The 26,459-nt window shown below is 39.9% G+C and overlaps 1 protein-coding gene across 11 annotated transcripts in view; it reads right to left on the bottom strand.

Annotated features, from left to right (window-relative positions):
• SEMA6D (semaphorin 6D) overlaps window positions 1-26,459 on the bottom strand; it is a 610,984-nt gene that overhangs the window by 322,877 nt on the left and 261,648 nt on the right. For all 11 annotated transcript variants that reach the window (XM_090148882.1, XM_090148899.1, XM_090148897.1 and 8 more), the window contains exon 6: window positions 24,232-26,414. The gene's annotated coding sequence lies outside the window, so the exon portion shown is untranslated. The remainder of the gene's footprint in view (window positions 1-24,231; window positions 26,415-26,459) is intronic.

Here is a 26,459-nt window from a genome sequence, read left to right as displayed (position 1 = left end):
AGGGTAATGACTCCATACCAGCAGTGAAAGAAAATGGTAAAAGCCTCAAAATTCCCAAAACTTATGAGAAATAAAAAAGGAGAGTTCCAAGATTAGATACCTAGATCACATGACAAGTGTGCTATAACTGTACTATTCTCTATTTCCATTACAGTCATTGAGCTCCATAGTCACTTCATGGGCTGTATTTACAGAGACAATGATTTAGTCAAGTCTGCAGGAAAGCCAAGAAATCATTACAAAGGGGCAAACATCAGAAATTAACAAAGAACATGTATAAACCTGGCAGATTAATAGATGCTTAGCTATAATTTAGTGAGGGTTTAGGGACACATTAAGACAGACCTGGGGAGCAAGTCATCAGCAGGCAAGTATTCAAGCATATGGTGACTTCGCATTGAAACAGGCACAAGAATGCCTAATAGTGTGTTAAGAGCAATAGGAATATTTTGCCAGCTTAACTATATGCTATCTTCTCAGAAAGGACCAGCAAAATAAAATTTTTAGGGACTACACCTGAGGTAGTTGTACAAGGATGGAAAGTGGGATGTGAGAAAGTCAAGCTTGGGGCAATCATTTAGTGCTACTCAGAAGGTATGCTGAGTACGATAGGAAAATAGATGCACTGATAGTGATTGATGGGTCAGGAATTCTCCACTCCCAAGTATGCCATTCCATTTTTCCATTTCTTTACACAGTTTTCTTCCTCTCCTTTCCCCACTTTCTTATCATAAATAGGAGTGGAACACGCAAAAGAAGGAAAGCCAGTTGGGTTGGGTACATTTCTAAACCAAGTCACGCTCCTGTACAACTAACACACATTGGTCAGCCCAACACCTTGTCCCCCACACAGCTAACACACCCTTGCTCAGTCATATGAGAAAGCATATTACTTTCCCTGAAAAGGTTAGCTCAACTTCTGTCAGCTTGGTCTAATTCCGTTTTCCCCTTCAACGCTCAGTTTGTCCCCAGCACTGACTGCCTTGTATAAAACAGCAGTCCTATCTCACGCCGCTGTGTTGTGAAATATATGGTGGAAGACTTGCTAATTGGAGTTTCTTCCCCCTTACACTGCCCCCAAGGCACACACAATGCATTTGCCAACAAATGCTTCCCCAGGTCCCTTTGTGGTAGAAAGCTGAAAATCGCAGTGGGTTCAGCTGCCCCCAGCACTTTGGGTGCTCCATGAGCAGAGCTCCAGTTGCTCAGAAGATACCAGGGGGCTGGCTGACAGCTGAAATATGCTTACAGAGGAGAGCATTTTTGGAAATATCATTGAGCATTCTGGGAAACAGCAAGAATGCTAAATGAAGATGACAGTAGATTCTCCTCCATTCCACAACTGGAAAAAGAAAGAATAACGTGAATTTAACCTTGCATAAAGTTTTCTTCTCTTTTAATCTAACAGACCTCTCCACATGCATAATGTTACTTTTAAAATGAAAGCATGTAAAGAGTGCAAGTGCAGAAAGCATGGCACATGGAAAAGTCTGTCACCTGAAATCTTATTGCACCCTCAGAGTAAAAGATAAAGAAGAACTTAAGTAACAAGAGTTAACGAGCAGTTTTATTTTCTTTCAGCAAAGGTCATCAATCCCACAGCAGCAAATTAATCCCAATTAGTAATGATATTTTGTCTTGATATATCATGACACTTTTGATTTACTGTGTTTCCAGGATGCAGGCAGCAAATGTTAATGATTCGGTTTGCTGGGAATTTATACTCCTGCTCATTTCCCATTTGCTGATCAGTTGCAGCTCGTCAAGACTTGGCTGCTTCAACTAATGAACTGACGGCCTCGCAGGAGTAATGGTGTGTTCTGCAAGCCTCATTTTTTTTCATGCCATCTGCAAAAATGCAGGTTCTTCTCTGAAAAAACCATCCTGGCAGCCAGGAAGGAGTGATTATGATCATATAAATGTCACTTGTAATTTGTATTTCACTTGTTTAATAGTATTACCATTAAATGAAGATTTCTGTAGAGAACAAAACTAATTATAGTAAATTCAGCATTTTTAGGAGAAACATAGGAAGGGAAGCATACCCAGCTTTGTTCATTTCTCAAGAAAATTCTAATAGCAATGATGTATTTTTACATGATGATTTATCTGCCCAGCTGGTCTAGTTTGAATTAGAGCTGCACAAAATGCTTCTCTGGAGGCTTGCACAGGCAGTAAACATCACTTTTCTTACACACAGTAAATGCAAAACCCATTCAAAACTACCGCAAGTGTTGTACCAAAGGTGTGAGGAAACCTTCCGTACTTAGAGCAATAAGTTTTATGACCGATTATTCTGCGAAATGGCTTATCTAATTGATGGTTACTGAGAGAGTTTGATAAACACCTCGTGAAGCCTATTAAAAGAAAGGTCACTGATTTTCATGCAGACTTTATGGCATACTATGCTTGTATTTAAGCAATGCTTAAATCAGCAGTAACAATGAAGTTTAGGCACCTACATCCTTGAATCCCCTTAGCTTCAGTGAAGGGAAAACCACTAACTACATGTTAGAAAAAGATCAGATCTTTGACTACTACAGGAGAACTCAGTGGAGCTCTCACAGACTGCATCAGAAAAGAGTCTGCCCCGAGCTCCAGAAAAAAGCATCATTCTCTAAATTCCAGTTGTTTACTTGAATGTTCAATTTGAAACATAATTGAATTAGGAGTCACTTTTCCAACTGTATTAAAGTTATTTCTACTTCATGAATAAGGGAAAATAACTGCCTTCAAAATTTTGGAGCCAATTTTCTTACACGTTAAGAGAGCTGGATGGAAACTTTGCGTGAAAAGTAAATGAAAAAAGTAATATATATTTAAAGCTCATAAAAGGAAGAAGGTGAAAAACATTTGATAAGCCGTATTTCTCCCTGCAGAGAAAAAGAGAAAACCTTTTTCCTGAATGCAGCCAAAACTAATACAGTGCTGCTGCACTGATATAAACAATTAATTATGGAGTGCTAATCTGCACAGTCTGTATCTTGAAGGTGATTAAATAGCCGAAATGTCAGTTTGCCCGCATTAGGCAAAGCAACTCTTGGTTAAGGTTGTGTAGGGCTCCCTTGGCCCCACTGATGTCCTTGGATTAAGGCTGTCCGTGTTTCAAGGAAAGATACTAACTCAAGAGGATATATTCCATAGAGAAGGTGCTAGCAAAGGAAGGAAACTTCAGAAATACAGCGATCTCTAGAAAGACACATCAAATATCTACAGCGTTGCACTGACATCAAGGCAGTTACAAAACTATAAATAATAACTTCAAGTAATTTAAGCCATGAAGCAGTCTGAGCTATTGAGATCCCCCAAGCAGATGGCCTGACACAAAATGTGCATCCTTCAGAGAATATGTAAAGCTTCAGACAAAGAGCATCTACAATCACTGTTGCTTTTTTTTTTTTTCTTCTTTCATGGGATATTATTGCTCTGCTTTGCTGAAGATTTATGGGCTGAGGTAAAAATATCTGATTAAGATGCACTTGATATGCCTCAGAACAGCAATTCCCAACCTTTTCATGTAATGCTATATCCAAAGCCCTGGTTTGCATGAGATGCCCTCCAATCCGCTGCATTCACCTTACTGAAGGCTGAATGCTGCCCATCCTGGTCTCATAACCATGCCAGCTTCTGCTGGGAGCTTTCTCCCTCCCTTCCCCAGCAGAACTTCAGGCAATGTCACACATCTGCAACTAGTATTTTTACACTAAGGCACCCTTTATAGGTTAGTAGAAATAATGTGCTCATCCTAATTACAGAGAGTAGAAAAATGTTGAACTGGTATATACACACATACGTTAGAGGGGAAAAAATACAACTTTTCTAAAAATTCTGTGCAACAGAATGGAAGGCTGGATTTATAGCTCCTCAAGGAATGAGGGCAAGGGCTTGTCATTAGGATAGAAAGAACAAGGAATATCACACAATGCATCCTTCACCATTTGGGAAACATCTTCTTTGAAACTGCTGCTACAAAATCTACTGTTCTCTCTGTACGATCAGAGGTCTCAAGAAAGGAGAACATAATACAAATGCAGATGCACTGTATGGAGTATACTATATTACTTATATAGTTGGTATTAAAAATCTCTTCAAAGGAACCATGGGATGGCAGTAGTTAACACATTTTGAAAATCTTATTTTATTCATGTATCAAAATATATATATATCATCAGACTGGAGCTGGTTATACTCATCATCAGTTATAGGAAATGCTTCTTTTTCAGGACATAGCACAACCCTTACAAGAAGCTTAGTTACTTCTTGCTGCCCACATCTCTTTAAGAATAAAAAAATAGAACACAAGTAGAATATTTTTTGTCTCTTAATATTCCAGGTTTCTATGTTTAGAAGCTCAATCAAATAAAACATTTAATGATAAATACATATTATATAAGCAATAAAACTGTTTTCTTGGATTGTCAGATTAAGAAAAATAATAATTATTGTAAAAAAAAAAAAAATCAAGGAAATCTAGAATATAAAGTATTGTTTTTAAAAAAGCCTTTGTCATTCACAATTCAGACATCCTTCTCATGCCTCCTAACCCAACAAAACCAATTAGCTTTTTTAAACTTGCAAAAGTTCTAGGATGAAGTGTTACCTGTGTAACTCATGATCTGTTTTTGAGAATGAAATGCTTCCTTTTTCTCTCTGCCTTTGAGGAGAAAATTCAATTTTTAAATGCAAAATGTTTTAAATGCCTTAATGGAAATAACAACTTAAGAGTGTGAAATACCCTTTAAAACAATTTAAATTAAATATCATTGTCCTTCCTACAAGGCATTACCTTTAATTGATTTAATTTTAATTTGTTTCTTCCTAGCACAGTAATTGCTATTGATTCCAATTAATATTCAGCTGGCCTTTCTCTAGAAAGAATTACTGGTCGAGTAATTTCTCTCAGATCAGACTTTCTTTTGCTATGGCTGTTATTTGGGGTTCTAGGATACTATATTGAGGCCAGTGCACCATCTGGGCAGAGCCTCTGCTCCCCTACCTGCTCACTTAGGAGAATATTTGCAGATCTGGCACACGGGGAAGGAATACCCGGAGCAGACCTGGAGCATTTCAAAAATTGTGGATGAATTACTGGCCAGGATTACAGTGGCTTCTATCCTGCTACTAATGACTACTGGAGGGTTTGGAGTGTATCCCAGAATCCTGGTGCTACCGAGTGCTTTGTCACGGACACAAATGGTACCAAGATTCATCTTCATATGTTCCACATATTCGAGTTGACTGTGAATGAATAAAGATTTAAGACAACAAAAATATATCACAGAATCACAGAATTGTAGGGGTTGGAAGGGCCCTCCAGAGATCATCGAGTCCAACCCCCCTGCCAAAGCAGGTTCCCTACACCAGGTCGCACAGGTAGGCATCCAGGCGGGTCTTGAATATCTCCAGAGAAGGAGACTCCACAACCTCCCTGGGCAGCCTGTTCCAGTGCTCCGTCACCTCACCGTAAAGAAGTTCTTGTGCACATTTGTGCGGAACTTCCTATGCTCCAGTTTTTGGCTATTTCCCCTTGTCCTGTCTCCACATACCACTGAAAACAGCCTGGCCTCGCCACTCTGCCCCCCACACCTTAGATATTTATAGACCTGGATCAGGTCTCCTCTTGGTCTTCTCAGACCCAGCTCACTCAGCCTTTCCTCATAGGAGAGATGCTCCAGGCCCTTCACTGGACTCTTTCCAAGAGATCCCTGTCTTTTTTGTACTGGGGAGCCCAGAACTGGACACAGTACTCCAGATGAGGCCTTACCAGGGCAGAGTAGAGAGGGAGGATCACCTCTCTAAAAAGAGCTGGCCACGCTCTTTTTAATGCGCCCCAGCAAGCCATTGGCCTTTTTGGCCACAAGGGCACACTGCTGGCTCATGGCCAACCTGTCATCCACCAGGACACCCAGGTCCCTCTCCGCCCTGCTCCTCTCCAGCAGGTCATCCCCCAACCTGTACCAGTGCATGCGATTATTCCTCCCCAGATGCAAGACTCTACACTTGCTTTTGTTAAACCTCATCTGGTTTCTTTCTGCCCAGCTCTCCAGCCTGTCCAGGTCTCGCTGAATGGCAGCACAGCCTTCAGGCGTGTCAGCCAATCCTCCCAACTCGGCCACCCTCAGCAAGTTTGCTGATGATACAACTATCCCCTCATCAAGGTCATTGATGAAGATGTTGAACAAGACTGGACCCAGCACTGACCCCTGGGGAACACCGCTAGTTACAGACCTCCAACCAGACTCTGCACCACCACCAACAACCCTCTGCGCTCTGTCAGTCAGCCAGTTCTCAACCCACCTCACTGTCCACTCACCTATCCCACACTTCCTCAGCTTTGTTATAAGGATGTTGTGGGAGACAGTATCAAATGCCTTGCTGAAATCAAGGTAGACTACATCCACTGCTTTCCCCCCTCCACCCAGCCAGAGGCAACATCATAGAAGGCTACCAGGTTGGTCAAGCAGGACCTCCCCCTTGTTATCAGGAGTAGTCAGCATGGGTTCACCTCTTTTTCTTCTATCCCTTTCTTATGTTCAGATTATTCCAGCTTATTAAAATAACTTATATAACTTTCAGCATATGAATAATATGCAGAATAATTATAATGGCTATCAATAACCAACACTGTTTTGAGTTCTGGAAGACTAAGTTCTACTGTCACTATCAGCCCCCCAGAACATAACATGCCATTACCAAGGATTAAGAATAGCACAGAGTAGTACTTTATTGTGCTAGGACCTAAACTGATAATTTCTTTACCCAAAGAATTTCCAGCTTAAGTCTTCATTTAAGTGGATTAATCAATATTTCTAAAATAAAGTTTAAAAATTAAGAATTAGATTCTTAGTGCACATAGATTAATTAAACATCTAACCTGGAAAAACTGTTGTTGCAATCAATATATATCTTAATTTTAAAAAGTATATAAATGGTCTGGCTTCCACTTCTTGATATCACTATTTTTTGCCAGTTAAAAGACCAATAGAAAACGATTACCTTACCACCCAGGTTTGTAAAGGTAAAGTTGTATTCTAATGTGCCTCAACTGTTACCAATGCCTGGGAAAAGCTTACAAAGCCTAAACACCCTATCTTACTCTGAAAGTCTCTGAGCACAATAGTTTGGCATAGTGACCTGTAAACCTCTTCTACATAGACATCACAATCTCCTTACTGCTATGATGATGAGGAATTAATTTACTGTCAGGTTTCCAAATAACAGGCATTTTGTATGGTATTACAATGCTGGGATACAGCATCCAGAAACAGCAAGCACCACAAACAAAGGACAGAACCCTACCTCTCAACCCTCTAGATCTTCTGTTGTAAGAAACATGGATGTCCAGTCTACCAGCATCACTTACATCTACAGAAATGGAGGTCTGACCATATTTCATAATCGTATCATATCCTTTATTTCAGCTCAGAAAAAAAAAAATCAGGTTGAATGACAAAATCCAACAGGAGAAGTTCTAGTCAACTGATTGGTTCATCTAGGTAGAAAATATATCTACAAACTGGCAGTTTGCTTGTCACCCAGAAAGACAGATCAGTAAAAAGATTCACCATGTGTAGTGATTAACAAGTGCAAACATCCCCAGGGATGCCTCAGGTACCAATTTTAACAGTCATTAGGGACAGGAAAAAAAGGTCTTTCCACAGTCACAATTCTCACTTTCTTTTCCAGCTGATGCATGCAAGTTAGCTAAATTCCTTCCCTCAGCAGACATCACTGCCTACAGCAGGAGCAAAGACCTTCCATTTGAGCCTCACATCCTCTGAAATAGCTTTCTCTTAGTTCACCTTAATCAAGCTGACCAATCTTTAAGTTCACAGCCACAAAAAAAAGAAAACCACAAGTTAAAAATGAATTGGAATCAATGAAGTGAGCAGAAGATGAATAGTAACAGAGTTTGCCATGTAAAGAAAACCACATGTACGTTTACTTGTGTTTCAGATTCCCCTCTGGAAACTCTGACTTACAGACAGCTGGACATGAACTCTGTATCCAAACGTACTGCAGACTGTACAGTGTTTTTCACAGTTTTGTACAATTTATTTGCTGGAAGATGACAAAGTACAATATATTAGTCATTATTTGGGAAATTCAAGATACTTCACAGACTATAACAGTCCAGGGCTCTACTGTTTTTTGTTTTGTTTTGTTTTCTGGACAAATTTCTAGTGAACCTAGCCAAGTAACCTGTAGGTTGTGTCCCAGAAATACCCTCTTTCCTACTCCGTTTCTCCAGAACCTGCTAAAGTATGTGGGTAAACAACTCATTTTCATACCTGCAATCATCTACCTTCTAAACATCCACATCTTAATCATTTTTGATTCCCATTTTGCTATTTCTCAACAGCAGATATAAGTTTAGTGATAAAGATACTTCTTCACAGTAATACAAATAAAGCGCTTGGGTTTTAAGGTAACCTCATATCCCAGTACTATGAAATCCTCTTTAAATATAGGTGGGTAGACAGACAATAATACTAAGGTCAGAACGTTGCTTTTTATGAAAAACGTCCAACTTCTTTCTACGAAATAATTTCATACACACACATTCCACGTTCTGCCCCCCAAAATAACTGATACAAGCAAATGTGAATATGAAATAAGATTATGTGATTCTTTCAAGTCATTTCAGGAAATTGCAAGTCTTTCTGAAATGAAAAATCCTTGCAAAGTCAATCAGCCATTGCTGAGAGATCAGCAGGGAGTTATGCTGCGTCAGCCTCTCCGCTCACTGGGGCCAGGACATGCAATAATGCACTGATAGACCAGATTCAAACACAAGGATTTTCATAAAATAAATAACCTCTGTACAATTATTTCAGACTTGCAGCAGCTTTTCTGAGGCATTTTCGCACCAGAAAGTCAGGCTGAGCAATGATTCCACATGAGTCCTGTCACCTGATCTACTGATCATAGCCTACCACCCAAAATAATTGCATTTAAATTCTTGTTAAGTTTGCTCGAGATCAATATAAAATCTGCTGTTGACTTTAAGAAAACAAGAGGAAGCATTAAGTATGCTTTTGTTCTATGTGCTTAGCATATTCAAACTATGCTTACTGGTTCCTAAATTGAAGAAGTTTTCAAACACTGTACATACTGGGAGCTGACTGTAATTTGGTTGAATGGGAATAGATTCACAATTTGTTTTCTTTCAGGCACATAAGGAGCTAAATACTAATTCAATGAGGAAAAAAAACAAAAAAACAAAAAAAAACAAAAAAACCACACACACCAAAAAAACAACCATTCCAAAGCAAGAGACAGCAGCAATTAAAAGCATACATACTCAGCGACATGAACACATTAGAAAAAGGGAAAGTGAAGTTAAACAATTTTGAATGTAGATACTATTTATTGGAAAGATATATCTGACTCATCACTGAAAATAACCCCAACCATTTATTCACTGCACCATTTAAAAGAACCTGTCCCCACCACTTGACTCCTGTTCATTGATAAACATTAAGATCTTCCCCCCAGGCTTCTCCTGGCTGGGCAGTCCCAGATCTCTCAGCCTTTCGTCATAGGGAAATGCTCCAGGACTCTCATAATCTTCGGGATCCTCCACTGGATTTTCTTGCCTTTTTGTACCTAGGAGCCCAGAACTGGACACAGTACTCTAGACATGGCCTCAGAAGTGTAGTGAGGAGGTTCCTCGACCTGCTGGCCACATTTCTTTTTTTTTTTTAAAATCCTTTGGTAATCTTGGATGGCAAAGTCTCACTCAACAAAGCAAAAGGATTGCTGGAGCCATCTGCTGCCTTTTAATCTTCTAATATTCTACAAATAAATATCGTATCTGCTCTGACTTTAAAGTCCACAAATAAAAGATGGATGTTATCCATGAAACATTTTTACTCTTATTTGCTTCACATTGTTGCAAGAGAAAGGGCAAGCAGTTGCAATAGGTCTGAAACAGAAGGCAGCAAAAAAGCTGAAGCACAGCGCTATATTTAACAAAGGGCATCAGAAGGCATCCAAGGTGTCCCCAGATTCTGAAAGAATTATTTGTACCTTCTTGTTATCAGCTGAAATTTGGAAATAACACTGAACGTAGAAAACTAAGCCTATACAGAAGAATGAACATGTTACTGAATGAGAAACAAATGTCATACCTGAGGATGTGGCGTAGGGACAGTCTAAGGAAAGGTTAATTGTGAGAGACTGACGTTGAACTCCCTTTCACCGAAATCTTAAAAGTGAGTCAAAATTTTCTGAAATGATCCATACCTAAACACCTAAACAGTTCGCTCCTCAGCTCACATAGAAAAGGATTAGTGGCACTTCAATGTTTGCTTTTTTTTTTTTTTTTTTTTTTTTTTTTTTTGCCTAAGGAGCTAGTCTAGTTACTGCATTTTTATGAAAAGATGGTGACAAGGATAGAGCTTGATAAAAATCACACCCAGGTGCTAGAAGAGAGGAGAGGAGTGCCAGCACTGCCTCCCCTCCAAGGGAATGCATCTTTTAAACAGGTACTGATGAGCTTAGGTCTACCTGAAGGTATAGTCAGGGCTTTGGTGTAGCATGAGATCACTTCCCTGGTGAATCAAAGGCAGAAGAAGACTACTACAAGATGAAGTGAGAGCAGTTAAGTAAATCTAACCCATGGAGTATGACACTGAGTGAGTACAGAAGAGGTTGCTTGAAATTCTGCCAAGTACAAGTGATGACACTGAAACTCACTGGAGGCATAGCTCCATATTTAAGTTTAATATTCTTCCTGAAGTGATGAATCTAATACCAGAAAGATGGGTGTTATTTAGTAGGGGTTATGGTCTTTGTTGCACAGAAGAAACTCTGTAAAAAAAAAAAAAAAAGAAAACTGTTCAGCGCAAAAACATTTTAGCAGCGCTCAAATAGGATGCAGAAACAGTGCAGAAGTATGGCAAGGATGAGCAGAGAAACTTTCAAATTAAGAAATGATTTGACACTCAGCTTGAATCTGCTAACACAAATATCTTCCATCCATTTCCCTTGGGAGATTCCACAAGGGATAGTGTCATTTTTAATTTCTTCAGCCAAATCCCATTACTCAGCAGTTATCATGTTTTGAGCCCTCCCCAGGAGATGGGGAACAGGCACTTCACACTATTGGTGCAACCCATTTCTGGGCAGACTTGCCAGCCACTGTGGTTTCTGGGATTCACGCCAGCAGGGATAAGTCTGCTTGTCAGTATAAATCCTACATATACATAGGCCATAAACTCATGCCAGCTTTTTTTGTTTGTTTGTTTGTTTTTCCCTGCCATTCCAATTCAGTGAAGCTCTCCCATTAGGTAGAGTTCTTCCTTTTTACATTGAATTGCCCTTGGAAACCACAAGGGTTTATAAGTTCAGGGAAAGAGGAATTAAAATACAGTGTAGGTTTGAACTAGTTTTGCAGACCCTGTGAACTTCAGCAAGAGTTCAGGTCATTAAACAAAACAAAAAACCCACTCCAGAAGAATGCCTCAGTCCTCCTCAGAATGCAAAACAGACAGAGTGACATTTTATCTGATTCTACCCTCACTGGTACAATCTTTATTTCTTAAAATTTTTTTAGAGACGTGGGGTCAGGTTTTTGTATGTGCCAGAAGATGGGTTTTGCACTTGCCACCCACACAGAACAATCTGTTTGCATATGTTATTTATGCCACTTTTGTATGACATATGTTTGTGTGTTTAGCTCTCAGAATGGGAAGTCTCAGGCAACGGGTAGGAGGAGGAACAGCAAGCCAAAGCTTTTTTTTCCCCCCTCCTCTCTCTCAGAGTGGAAGAACTACAAATTTCCAAATGGCTTCAGTTGTTTTTTGTTTTTTTTTTCCCCTCCTCCTGAAGAAAAGGATAAACAAGGGCAAAGTACGGACAGGAAAGAGGCAGCAGTGAGTAGGAGGATTTCGCGTATGCATACGCACTCCCATCTTATTCACTGAAGGCCGGTAACGAGAACACGAGATTTCTCCAAGTCCTAAATGTTAGAGGTATTTACAAGAGGAAAAAGCTCTCAACAAGGTGCCCAGAATAGAGACAGGCATATTCACCACTGACTGCAGTGAACTCTTCTCTGTCTTTTCATAACCATTCTAATTGCGGTAACTTCTTAATTTTTAAATCTAATCCAATGCAGGAGAAAGGTGAGTAGGAAAGAACACATAATCCATAGGAAAAAAAAAAAATGAACAGCCATTTATTTTTTTTTCCCCCCCAAGAAAACACTTAAACAACCATTTTTTACAAGTAGCTTCAAGTAAATGCAACTGTGATCAAGAAAATAAGTGTGTTACTGAAGGTCATTTCCATAACACACCACTCTCTCAGAGCACTTCTGGCCCACAACCCATTTGCATAAACACATACTACACATTTCACATTATTTCCCTGAATCACACTTCTAGCACAGTTATTCACATCAGTAAGGCTAAGCAGTGTGTCTGTATGGTGATCAGAGGAACACCTCCCCTCTAGCCTCCAACCAACCAAATATAAAGGAAAGCCAACACATCTACAGACCTCTCCCCTTCTTTCTCACCTTAGATTGCCAGTTAACATTAAGTTGACTGCATGTCATTGTAGGCCTGTGTGGAGGGCCATACAAGTTTAAGTAACATGAGACCAAACAGCCTATAGTAATTTAAATTTCAATCAAAATTACCACAAAAAAAAAACAAAAACAAAAAAAAACAAAAAACAAAAAAAAGCAATAGTAAAACTCTTCATACTTTTATGTAAGTATCTAATACAGCAGCAAGGAGAGAAGTGGGTAAATGAAAGGTTTGAGGAAAATTACTCAGAGCACAGGACTCCAAACTTTACTCCATGATGCTGTTAGCAAACGGCTATTACATCCTTATAGGAAGGCAAGGCAAGGGGCTTGGTAAGTTACAAGACACAAGAATAGGCAGGAAGCAAGACAATATAACAGACCGTTTTTGTGTTAGGGAACACCATTGCTGGAAGTGGAAACGCAACTGCATTCAATCTTTTGAGGTCAGCATTCAATAGCCTCAGAAAACACATTCACAAGAGCAGAAAGTCACATGTTGCAAATTAGTTGTGCTGGGAAAGCTTCCTACCATCCCCTGCAAATCATCAGCAAGGTTTTAGGGCAGCAGATGAGGAGAAGCATTCAGGTTATTGGTCTATACCAGTGATAAGAACACTCACCTAAGAAAGCATTATCTCCTTCCTAGCTACTTACACCATGATCAGAGAGGCATATGATGGGCGAGGTCCATGTAAGACCTATCACTTTGCCACAGCCTATATTTCAGAAATATTTAAAAGGGAAAAAGAAAGCATACAGTAGGGACTGTCTAGGAAGCAATATGGAATAAATGTCATTTCAGCTCCACTCTTGCTTTCTGCTGTTTCATCTGGGACGGCTGCGTAGCTGATCTATGCCACTTGTATCAAGATAGCACAATTCATTGAAGCTAAACAGAACAAGTTCTTCCTACCGCAGTCCCCAGGGCTGCTTTACACATAGACCCTGGTTTTGTGGATTGAAGAGGAAAGTAGAGAACTTTAGAGCAAAGCCAGGGTACACACATATGCAGGTCTAGCATTCACATAACTGAAAAAGCTAAGGAAGTCAATTTTAAGGAGTAAAGGTTCTAGGAGACAGAAGTAATTTTGAGTTGACAGAAGAGATTATATCCTTAGTACGTGTAAGGATAGAAGGCAGTTAATGTAGTTGCCTTTAACCGGTTTCAGATCACCCAAGAAAGGTAGTAATCACAATTCAGTAATAAAGAAGGAATAACTTACCCTTTCCAAGCAGAGATAATCTCTTTTGGTTGCCAGCTCTTAAATGAGGTTAAGGAGGAGTAGGCCTGCTGGTTGCACAAGTGAATTGCTTGCACCTGTGCTCCCAGCTCTGGTCACACCCCTTCACCAGGTGCTCAATTAATTGTTCAAACCATGATCTAATGGTTTCCATACAGAACGTCAAGACAAAGAGGAGGACAATGTAGTTATTCCTGGTTCATGACAGAGAAAGTTGTGGTAGCCTAATGGATACCCAAGTATTCTTTATAAACTTGTTCCATTATTTCTTCCCCTGTTCACCACCTTGCTTCTGAATCTTTCCAAATTCCTCTATCCAGAGATTTTTTTTCCTTTTTCTGAACCTTCTTGGAGACTCTGTACAGAGTTACTGAGTTTCTTGCATTCCACATAAGTCTTCTGTCTCAAGTTCCCCACTCCCCAAATTCTTCAAAACTGCTGCTCCCTTTAAGGGGAAGCCCTCTTACTACTGAATGTCTTTTGGAATGGTTAAAAAAAACACCAATCTTCACAGCACCAACATGTTCTGATTATGGAAGTAGATAAGCAAAACTAATAGCAGACAACAGTCCAGGAAATTCAGGAAAGGTTTGTGCTAGGCCTATTTGCATATTCTGTAAGTTCAATTTCCAGTAACAATAACCAACCCCAATACAGAGTTGAACATAGCTATTTCTCCTTAAAATACCACAATTTCAGTATCTTATTTCTGGTCAGAGCCTCAGCTGGACAAGTGTCTGAGACTATTTTCCTCCCTGTCATATCACCACTGTTAACCAGGCAACTTCTGCGATTTCACACTTCTGTGTGGGGCTAAAAGTGGAACTAACGGCATGAGGATAGGAGAGAATTCAGTTGCTGGAATTAAACATGACATGAAATCTAAATCGAGTCAAATCATGAATCATCTGTGCCGTTCATGTCATTCTACTTGTTTTCATTAGGTTATGACAGACTTACTCTTTCCTCTGCAGAATTTTTCACGTTAGAACTATTCAGTGTAGAATTTTGGGTAGAGAAATACTTTACTCAGTAGACTAACTTTTTATTTTGTTTCTGCCTCAAACCTACTGCACTAGAAGATGTAAATAATGGAAGTGATGAATATCTAAACAGCAAGCTGCCTCATGGTCACTCCTGCTGGATGTTTTTCTCCAGCTGTTAAGACTGTAAAACCACACTACAGTTTGCAGGGATACATGAATGTGCTGAACCTATCTTGGAGTAATTCCCCAAAAGGCAGGGGCAGCATTGTCCCACCAGGTAAGGCTTAAAGATCTAAGTTGGCTCTGCCGCTAGTCTTTTGGAAGTAGACCTGTGTATTCTAATCTATTCACACAACATTCTGTCTCTTCTGCTTCTGCTCATCTAGAAGCAGAAGGTTATGCTGCCTACATTACAATCTCTGTCACTCTCGAGAAACCCACTTAATACTACAGTTTCTTCACTACATTACAAATAGGCAGTGGAAGACTACATTGTTTTGAGTGTTTCAATCACCAGAGCATCTTCCAGCAAATGCCAGTTCCACATACTGGCTAGCAACGTCTGTGCACCTCACAACAACAACAAAATCGTTCCATTGTTCCACAGGTCATGGATTGGAGAACAATTTTTCCACCTCTGCCTTTAGAACCACTCTATTTTCTAGTTCAACTTCAATCTATTCAATTAAATACATGTTTTTCTATCCATCTTTAGCAAGACTGAGTTTGTGCCATAATCATTCTTAGATTTGTATGCTCTCCATTTGCAAGTGAGCATTTGAAATGAGTGGGAGGTATGTTAGGTGGGGCGAGGACAATATCTTTCTTTCTATTCCAGAGCTTGCCAACAGAAGCATATGTAGGCTGGGCAGATTCCAAAAGTCTCTCAAGCATATGGAACACCAGTTTACAGTGTGCTTAGACCTCCCGCTCGATTTGTTATGTTGGCAGAGCTCCCACCACAAGCACCTCATTTCACAGTCAGAATCCTTTCTACCATTACAGCTACTAGTCAAAGCAGCCATAACTTGCATGCAACATCACAAACAGTTTTGTTCCATGATTAATGATGTAGGGATTTATATACATCCAAGTTGAAATTACCAAGTATCGTGGGGAAGTGCTGGTGCTATTTTTTATTTTATGATGGTGCTGACAGCATTAACTTCAGCTTCGCAAGCATAAATAAATCCAAGAGGTACAAGTGTGGATGAAGCTCACTTCAGACAGGTGCTGGAACTGTAGAAGTGAACTGCAGTGTGATCCATTTCAAAACTTTTAATAAATGAACCTAAACAGTTTGCAATGACACCAAGCCTGGAAAACGACAAGGCACAACTGGCAGATTGGTGCATTCTCCAATCTGTTCGTAATTGCCATCCAGCATTTAATCTGGAGTCTGTATATCACACGTACTCAAGTGACCTTGAAATCACTCCACAGTAGACAGGAATGAGCTAATGCTAGACCACGACATGGGGGCAGGCACTCATACCTGAATCCCATTTTTCTGATTGTCTTTTCTCTCTATGACTGTTCACTCTTTTGACAGCTCTGAGAATGTAGTGCTGAAAAATATCACTCCAGGGTTCAATTTCATCCCATAATTTCACCTCTGCACAGTGAAGTCCCTATTTGCAGATACTGCAAATTAGCATTTCCGTGTGAAAGCAGACAGATAGTGTTGATGTACTCCAAATGAGAAATCACAGTGATCTTCCTCACCTAGTTCACATACTGAAGAATAGCACATTAGATTTAAAGAAAGAATATATTTAAAGAATCAAGACAGTGTCAATTTCACTTATGATTTTTTCCCATGAATTCTTCATATTATAGTTCAGAAAGAACATCAGCTCACTATATGCTGGACCAGTACTGCTATTATAGACTCATGTTATAGAAGGCATCCTGAAGGGTGAAACAGTTTTCAAAGCTGAAGTTATAGCAAACTATTAAAGAGTAAGAAACACTGAGGAAAAGCAACTTATTACTTTCTCTAGTCACAAGATTATGCCCTTTTTTGTTTTCAAGGACTGTAGGTATTTTTGTTACTGGTTCCTATTTTCCTATCGCCTCTAATTTCACATGCTTTTCCTACTATCTCCCATATTTTGCCCCCTTCTGGTGATCCAAGTATAGCAGGTCCAAACCAAACATACTTTTTTTTTCCTTTGAACTATTCAAATGTAGAGGTTGCAAATGGCAGAGTTTAGTTGCCCTCAGTCGCTCCAGAAAACATATCAGACTGCTTTGGTCTTGGATCTCATGGCCATTAAAAGCTGTCTGGAGAAAGTGAATTCACAAGAAAATAATTTAGATTTAAATAACCTGGTTTATTTGTATGGGTAACAACTGCAGCATATCTTTTCTTACTTTTGAGTCAATTCAGTTTCACTGCTGTCGTGTGTCTCAGACTTCTTGTGAAATATTTTACATTTTATTACCGTCTCTATCCTTCCTCTAATTTTGATGAAATCTTGAGATTGCAAATGTTCAACTTGGCCTTCTATTACATTCTTTGTCACTATGTTTTTTTTAAATAAATACGAAGATCAAAGTACAGAAGGTTTCAGAAGTTTAGGAATAAAATAGCATTTTGCACTTGCAAAGCTCTGCTCCTAAGAGGTTTACAAGATCTTTCAAAAACACTAATGAATTAAGGCTTATTATAATACTGTGAGTGCTGAAGTATGATCCAGTCCTTCAGTTAGGAGATAACAGCTTGGAGAAATAGCTTACTATATTTTCCTGTGTCTCTTTGGGCAAATCATCTAGTACCAGGCCCATAAAGATGTGGAGCCAATTAATTCCCTATTGAAACACGTGGTAAGTTAGACACTAAAATAGAAGACCAGAATTTAAAGATCTCTGTGGATCTCAGCCAGTTCATATTTAAAGTGAAAGAATTTGAAAGCTGTGGATATCAGGAACAAAAATACATGAATAAATGAATACGAGACATTCATGACCCAAGGCACACAAAGAATCAGAATCATTTAGTTGGAAGGGAATTTAAGGGCCATCAAGCCAATTCCCCTGCAATGAACAGATGCCTATGGCCCCATCAGGTACTCATAGCCTGGTCCAGCTTGATCTTGAATATCTCCAGAAAGGGTGCACCACATCTTTGGGCAACCCCTGCCAGTGCCTCACCACCTTTATCATAAAGAACATTTTTCTTATATCCAATGTAAACCTCCCCTCTTCTAGTTTGAAACCATTTCCTCTGCTCCTGTCACAGCAGACCCTGCTAGAGGATCTGTCTCCTTCCTTCTTTTAGCTCCCCTTTAGATACTGAGATGCTGTCCTCAGTTTTCCTAGAGACCTCTCCAATCCAGGCTGAACAGCGCCAGCTCCTTCAGCCTGTCCTCGCAGGGGAGGTGTTCCATCCCTTGGATTGTTTCTGTGGCCCTCCTGTAGACACAGTCCAACAAGGCCATGTCTGTCCTGTACTCCACATGTGGACACAGTTCTCCAGGTGAGGTCTCACCAGCACAAAATAGAAGGGTGGGATCCCCTTCCTTGACCTGCACAGAAAAAAACTGTGCGTACAAAGATTAGACTTATTGAACTTGTAAATATAGTCTGCTCTGTATAGAATGTTCAGCACCAAGCTAACTTCTGAGTCAATATCCAAAAAACAGTCCCACTGAAGTGTCTATATTTTAGCTAGTACAGCATCTTACCATTCAGCTGCAAGCAGACCTGAGTGGGAAAAAGCTCCCAAATAAGTTCAAACTTCTTTTGATTTTTTAAAAACTCTCACCTCATAATTGCTGTAATGTTCCCTAGCGCCTGCCATTTTGCACTCTGATGGTACTTCTCAAGTGATCAAAGGCACAAAGCTAAGTACACCCTCTGGGGAAAGGAATGTGTTTCTCAGCTTACCACACCACACCTTTTAGTCCCCTGTTGTCTTTCATTATTAAAATCAGCCATTAGAACAGCCTATGCTGCTGTGAACATCACCTCACACAGTGTTACGCGATTAATTTTTTATTTTTCTAACTGTTCAGTAAAAAAAAAAAAAAGTAAAAATTTACTTATAAAACAAAAATATTGCAAATTCCATTTTCCTAACACATACTTGTATGGATGCACACATTTTCACCTCCTTTTAAGCCACACCTGAGTCATTCTCCTTCAGCTTCATAAATGGCACAAATTGTATGTTGTGTGCATGAGTACATATGTGCTGTGTTGATACAAAAACAAGGAATGGAAAGCAGAAACATGCAGTGCCAGAGTGTTATGCTTTTCAGTGTCAACATAGTATACAAGATGGTCACTGAACCAGTCTTGTCATTTTAGTACTCTGCAAAGGAGCACTGACAAATAGGAACATTAGGACCCCCCCCCATCCCCCACTGAGTTAATTCACACAGAGAAGTCTGTCCAACTCAAGACCCACAAAGCTGCTGAGCTAAAGCAAGGGCCCTGTTCTCAATGTGCACAAATCAATATACTTTCATCCATTTTAAGTGAGATGTACACACTCTGTCCAAAGAGTACAAACTAAACATGTCTCTCCTACAGTTTAACCAATAAGCCCCAGCTGAAATCTAACCTAATTGGGCTTACACATTATTTTTACACTTTAGCCTCAGCTTGATATTTCATTCTGGTAGGAGAGAAACTTATAGAACAATATAACAGAAATCTCCCACACAGCAGCAAATACATTTGGACAGGCAATGCAGGAAGTCTATCGAAGAAGGTAGACAAAAAACCTCAACAAAACAAAGGCTCAAGCACAACAAAAACAAACACATACATGCTTTTAAAAAGCCTCATGACATCACCATTCCTTGCAAGTTAGGAAATACTCAGTGTAGTCATCATTTTATACAGGCATTGTTAATTTTACCCTGACTAACCCTCTGAAAATTCTGAGCTGTGGAAGTTAGGCAAATATACTGCTCATATTCCAGAAAAACAGAGCCTAAGGAAGGTAATTTTGAAACATTAATTATTTTCTCCTATGGAAACTGAGAAATAGCTGAACAACAGACTATTATATAACATCCTAACACTTAGCAAAGGTTCATGACAAAGCTGAAAAGATTAGTACTTCACGTATGGCTTCAGTCTATCTTCATTTGTCAAACTGATCACAAAAATCAATAAATCAGAAAAGCTAGGAGGATCCCTGTAAATATAAACTAAAAGCTGTAGCCCCTTTGACCCCAGGCACTTTGCATTACCAGAATTCCTAACAATAAATAAAGGGTGTGACAGCATTAGTGAGCTTTGTAGCTTCCCTATGGATACTGTCATGGCAATAGGTAAGATGAAGACATTATTTAGCATCTGAGAAAAGAATTATCATCTCAAAGGAAAGGCAGGAGAAAAATTAGCCCAAAATGCACTTAAGCAGGATTAGGTAAGAGAGAGAACCCGGGGCACTTCACAGTCATAGGCTGGTCGCCTTCATTAATCACTAGAGCAGATACACACAGCAGAAGATGAATTGTGCATGAAACCAAAGCTTGGCCAAAGTGTTAAATAATACATAACTATCGCCCACTCGATACCAAACCAGCACAAGATGCATAAGATTCTATAGGCTATCTGTGAAAAGATAAAAGAAAATGATGTCCCACTGGAGACTTCTGAAAATTAACGAGGCTGTGACTATTCCCAAGGCTGAGAGAGTTGGTGTTTTTTTGTGTTTTTTGCTTTTTTTTTTTTGCAAGATGGATTGCAAGTGTGGTCGAGCAAAATGTACAGCCAGTTTTATGCTCTGCAGACTTATATGCTTGGTGTGAGATGTAAAGAGATAAGCCAGGTTGTAGCCATGAGACTCTAATCAAAAAAGGACAATGTATTTTAACACTTGTGTGCATTTGCACTGCGTTATAAATCTACACAGTATTTCACTGCAGGTCTTTGCTGCTGGTTTCTCTTACATTTCTGTGATTCATTATAAAAACAATAAACTACCAACGAAAACAAAACCCAAAACATAAAAGCAATTTTCTTTAGTCCGTGTTGTTTCACAGCAGCTTACAACTACTGTTACTTTTCTACCAATTTTCCCTTTTCCATTCTGTTAACTGTGCCCCCTTCCTTTTGTTTAAGTGGTGCTTTCAATTAAACTACCATCACCTGAGCTTCTTGTTCTTCAGATTGCTTCCTTATTTATACATTGCTGTTGATAACACTTCTAAAACAACTCTAGAAGTAGAGCTTCTTCATTAGTTTGTAAACAGAAGAACAGAATCTTTGCAAAGGATACTTTGATGTTGCCAAAAGACATTGTGCATGGAAACAACAGAAAAAATACAAGCCATGTTGAAATACAGATACACACACACACAATTTGCCAATATACCTCATACATGAGCAAAGAGGTGCAGGGCATGTCAAACTGGCCTGAGAAAGCCAGTAAGGATGTCAACCATTATGTGCAAAGGAGTCCACACAAAAATCTACTGGTAATCCAAAAATCTCAATTCACTTAAACCGTTTGACAATTAACTGAGAACAACCTTTAATCATTACTGCTCTGTTCCAGAGTCAAACAAGCAGCTGCTTCAAATCAGACATTAAATCCACTTTCTAGTCAACAGATCAATTTGAGGTCCACTACTGAAGAAGCACAGGATTAAAAGACAATGTTCTAGAAGAGATTCAAAACAATAACTGTAGTGAAGACTGCTTTACTATACTGTTCTTGAAACACACAATAGCAATATATGCTTATTTATATGTTTCAGAAAGCAACACAAACAATTATAAATCATTCAATTGTTGCTTCCTTCTATACCAAGTCTTTGTAGGATTATCACAAGAGAACAGACAAACTTTTGCCCTGAACATACACAGTTTCACAGCAAGAAGTAAAATGTCATACCAAAAAGAGGCAGCACTGTTGAAACCAGCCTTATAACAACTCTCTGAGGACTGCAGCTGTTTCACTGCCAAATTGAAAGGCACAGTTAACACATGTTGAGCAAATATATCGGTGCTGTTAATGATTCAAATTCTATCAGTGATAGACCCTCCAGTAAGGAATGTCACCTTTAGATAACTTTTTAAAGCCAGAGTTCATTTTTGGGGACTAGAGGATTAAATGACTTATTTTAGTATTAGAAAATTTTACACTGTGTCCCTGTCCCATGAGTAAAGCTACAAATTCCAGACTTGCCTCTGGCTACTTCCTGATAGATGTAAATTTACCTAGTAAGTTACAGTCTCTGCAAGTATCTTGTTTGATCTTCTCTAGTAGCCTGTTTGCTCAGTAAGGCATGGAGGAGGACTGACCCTGCCACACTCTTCCTTTGTGCTACCAGATTTATATCAAAGAGCATCCCACACCACGTTTCCCTGAACACAATGCCAGGAAAGTAAGAAAAGATATAGGGAGGGGCTGTGGAGCAGCGTGGGCTTTGAAGTCAGGAGCAACCAGAATTGTAGGCACTCATAAGGACAGGAATATTACAGAGGTGGGTGAGGGGACATTTTAGCAAAATCTGCAAAAGAATATTTATTACTCAATTTATGTAGGCATATTTTCCCTCAAAAATCGCAAAGCATGGACAGCATGGAAATCCATTTTTAAGAAAATGTTATATAAATGTCCTGGAGTATTCAAAACATCTGGATGCAGCTAACAGATGTGGCATGAGACGCAGGGAAAATCAATACATTTCTGGGATAAAAGTTGGAGGCCAAGCAACTTCATGTGGCTTAAGGCCAGATTTAGGCAACTGAATTCCAAGCCAATGTATCTCTCCATGTAGAGAAGTCTTGTCTGCAAGCTGTATCTTGATCTGAAGGCAGCTCTTAACTAGACTATGCATGGACCACACACATCTGGACTAGGAAGTCAAAGGCAGCAGCAGCACTTGTTTGCTGGCAGCAAAACAAGTATTTTGTTTTACATGGACTCATACATATTTGATGTGTACCAGTGACTTTTTTTTCACTGACAACGGAGTAAAATCTTAAAAGTCTAACAAGAAAAGTTTTAAAGGTGGAGCAGGATCATTCAATTGGAGTTGAAAACAATCAGTTGAGAAAAAGTGATCTTTACACTGACATTGAAAAAAAAAAAAATGACACATTTACTCAGTTCACTAAAGCAAATGATGGCAAAAAGGACCAGATCCTCTTGCCAGAAAACAGCAACACCACTTCACTAACTACAATATACTTCAGTGTAATAGTAGTGTAGCTGGACTCTAATGGATTGCAGCTACATTACACTACTAGAGGTCTTTTCAAGGGGAGTCTACAACACTGATCAATTTAACAGTATTAGTTTCATTTTATCCTGATTTTTCTCTCATATATATGCCTTCATATAATCTGTTGCCAACCAGTACAGTATTTCTTGCAATAGAGTATTTATACACTTATAAAATGTATCAGACATTAAGACAGGTGTGTTATTCTGATAAATATGTTGACCAAAATTAAAGTGACACCAGTAATACACGTGAAAGAAAAGCTACTTGCTGGTTTGGAAAAATAGCTGGTAAGTCAGAAAGGAATTGCTGTGGCAGAGAGATGGCATAAGGCCAAGTGTCTCTGGATAAAACACTTCTGGATACTTGCAGACTAAGTACGTACACAAGTGACACAGACCTCCTTCCTCTCTCTAGCCACAAGACCTGGGAAACATGAGTTAGAAACACACCCTTCTCCCCAAAATGTGGTCCAGTCAAACTGATATTTTATTTTGGAAAGGAGAGTGGATGGAAGAATCTTTTGTGGTCCATCCAAACCATTCCTTTAGTATTTTACAGTGATTTAAGGCTTTGCTTAGACTAAATTGTGTCATTTTTTTCGACAAAAACAAAACCCTCAAACCCTCAAATATCTGTTTTAAAATATTTCAACTTTTCTGTATACTAATCAATTTCTGATCTAAAGTGTTCTGTGAATTTAACCTGCAATGTGAAGTTTGATTTCTCCAATATTCAATCGTCTATGACGTTACAACTCATCAAGAAAAAATAATTGCTTAGATCTTGCTACCAAGAAACCTAAAGAAGAGGAAAGGCACCACAGTTCATAGGCACTACATGCTGTGGGATTGAAAAAAAAGATAGATTTATAAAAAACCTGTTAACCAACATGACACCTACCACTTCCCCTGGCATGAGGAAATAAGATCAGGGACAAAAGCCAAATATAAATAGGTTCAGTTCAGATTATAGAAAGATATATTGTTTACAACACATAACATACAAGACTTGCTAGGAAGAGTAAAGGATGCATAACACAAAAAATGAATACAATATAATAAAATCACACTGAGAATTAAATTATTTTAATTTGCATGAATTCCTGAGACACCCCAGCCTGGCCTCACTGGGGTAGGTTTTCATACTGCTGGTCTGCTGACATATATTGCTATGGGTATAGCTGCAAAACAAGTGAATTAGTTGCAATTCATGGCTCCTTTTCATCCTAAGAAACACAATCAGTAGGTTAATAACTTGAATTTTACCTTTCTAGACTTGGAGTTTCCCTGATGACCTTCGGTAGATGGTGCCAATGTAAGCAGAGTCTGACTTGCTTTCTAGCAGTAGTTTGCATCAGCATTTGGATTTTTAGAGGCATTTGGACCTTATGAGACATTGAGGGTGCTGGGTGCTGTTGTGGTAAGGCATCTAGGACATCTGATTCCATGGCATTTGGTCACAACAGAACCAAACACAACACACCAAAGCCGCAGCAGGGCAGTGTGGGGACGAACAGGCACAGTTAAAGTAGCTGAAGGTTCAGTCTTTATATCACTCCATGAAACTCCCACTCCTGAGGTTCAACTGTGTCCTTGGCCCAAATCTTCCTTCGTACCATTAAAACACTTCAGTTGTTTGTGTTAGGTATCGTTACGTGACCACACAAATGCTGCCTTCAGGACCCCTGAGTCACCTCCTTTTCCTGTGCTATAGGCATGCAGTGATGACAGTCATCTCTTCATCCTGGAAAGCCCACAGGGTGCCAAGAACCTTCTGGAAGAGGGCGAGCGGCTCCCTGTGTGCTGAGGGGAGATGCCAGCAGCTGAGGGGGAGGGGCCCTCTGCAGTGGGAGGCAGCACCTTTCCTGCCCTGAGGGCCAGGTCTGTGGTGAACGTGTGCTTGAAGTTGGTTTTGAGTCTCTCACTGAGCCTGTATCACCTGCAAGGGCCATCTGTTTCTCCTTCTGAAAAAAGTGTCATCTTGCAGTTTATTGTGTTCAAACACATCACCTGAGGGCCTGGGAATCCCTCCTGAAGCCGTTGTACCTGACGAAGGTGGTTGAGCCATGCTGGGCCTGCATTGGAGCTGCACTGGCCTGCCTGGTAACCCAGCAGGACCATGCAGGTTACCCTTTACCACATCTCTGCTGAACATAGACTGTGCCCATGATTTACATGGATGTAACAGGAATGTCTCTGATGCCACAGCATTCCTTGCTGCGGGGTTCAAGAGTGACAGACTGCGTGAGTGAGGAAGGAGGGCTGGTGGCAGGCACAGAGCAGGGATCTGACGAGGTGAAGGAAGGGCTGTGCTGATGTCCTTGTATGTGTTGTGAGCAGCTGATGTGCCAGCCTCCGATTAGCACTTCCTCAGCCCAGATGGCATGTGGGAAAGCAGATGCTGTGTGATTCCACCCGCTCTTGGAGAGGGTCATCCTTTCTACACACGGCTGGGGCTGGGGAGAAGAGGTGACCCCAACTGGGGACTGTTTCTGTTGGCAGCAGATCAACGACTGCTCTCCAGATCTGCTCCGCTGACACAAGTTTCAAGCAAAGCAGTACTAATTTGCTTCATCTCCCGACAATCAGTCTCATTATGTGTACTGCTCTCCTCTTAATTTCCTTGAGTCATGTTTTACAACATGAAGTTCCAAATATTTTTAACCCTTACATGCATGTGTATAAACACATCTGTCCAACTAGGCAGACGCCACTTTAGTGGAGTTGGGAGAGAAGAAGACAAAAGGGAGCAGAGAAGTGCCCTTGATGCCAAACTGCATAACACAGCTTGTCCTTCTTGAGCCAGAACTCACAGAACAGAAACCACAAAAGACCCTTAGAGTGATTTAATCCAGTCTCCAGGCCAAATCACAGGATCATCTATCTCTTCATTGACATAACTGAGTAGTTTGTGTACCTAAAAACCTTCAATGTTCTCTTCTCTGCAACATCCTCAGGTAATCACTTTTCATGATTTATCTTTATTGCTGGAACATGTTTCTCTATGTCTAACCTTAAACTCACTTGTGAGAACGACATTTTAGTCCTCTTGCCATTCACTGGAGTTGTGGAGAAGACTTTATTTTCTCTATTTCACAGCTTACAATAAAATGTTAGTTTGTGAGATCAGCCCTCAGAGGGCCTTGTGTCCCCAGGCACAGGGCCACATGAGCAGGCTAGTCGTGTCCTGAGTGGGTGGCAATCATTCCTCCTGTGATGTTAGATTCCCCTGGGAGGCCACCAGCATGGGCAAACATAGTCAATTCTCTGTTATGAGCAGCTCCTGCAGCTGACATAACACAACAGCAGCAAATACAGGACAAGTGTTACCTGGGACACCAAGAATGACTGTATCTTCCTCAGTGTGTGTTATCCAAAGTTGCTTCCATGGTAAACTGTCTCTGCTGTGTATTAACCAAAAGTCCATGAATTCATCTCATCTTCTTTGTCTGTGTACAAAGATACACGTGTAAATATCAGTCAAGACAACACTC

Source organism: Phasianus colchicus, chromosome 12 (assembly GCF_987193195.1).
Source record: "Phasianus colchicus chromosome 12, bPhaCol1.hap1.1, whole genome shotgun sequence".
Lineage (NCBI taxonomy): Eukaryota > Metazoa > Chordata > Aves > Galliformes > Phasianidae > Phasianus > Phasianus colchicus.
The sequence above is the reverse complement of the archived record's forward strand: the minus strand, read 5'-3'. Positions and strand labels throughout refer to the sequence as shown.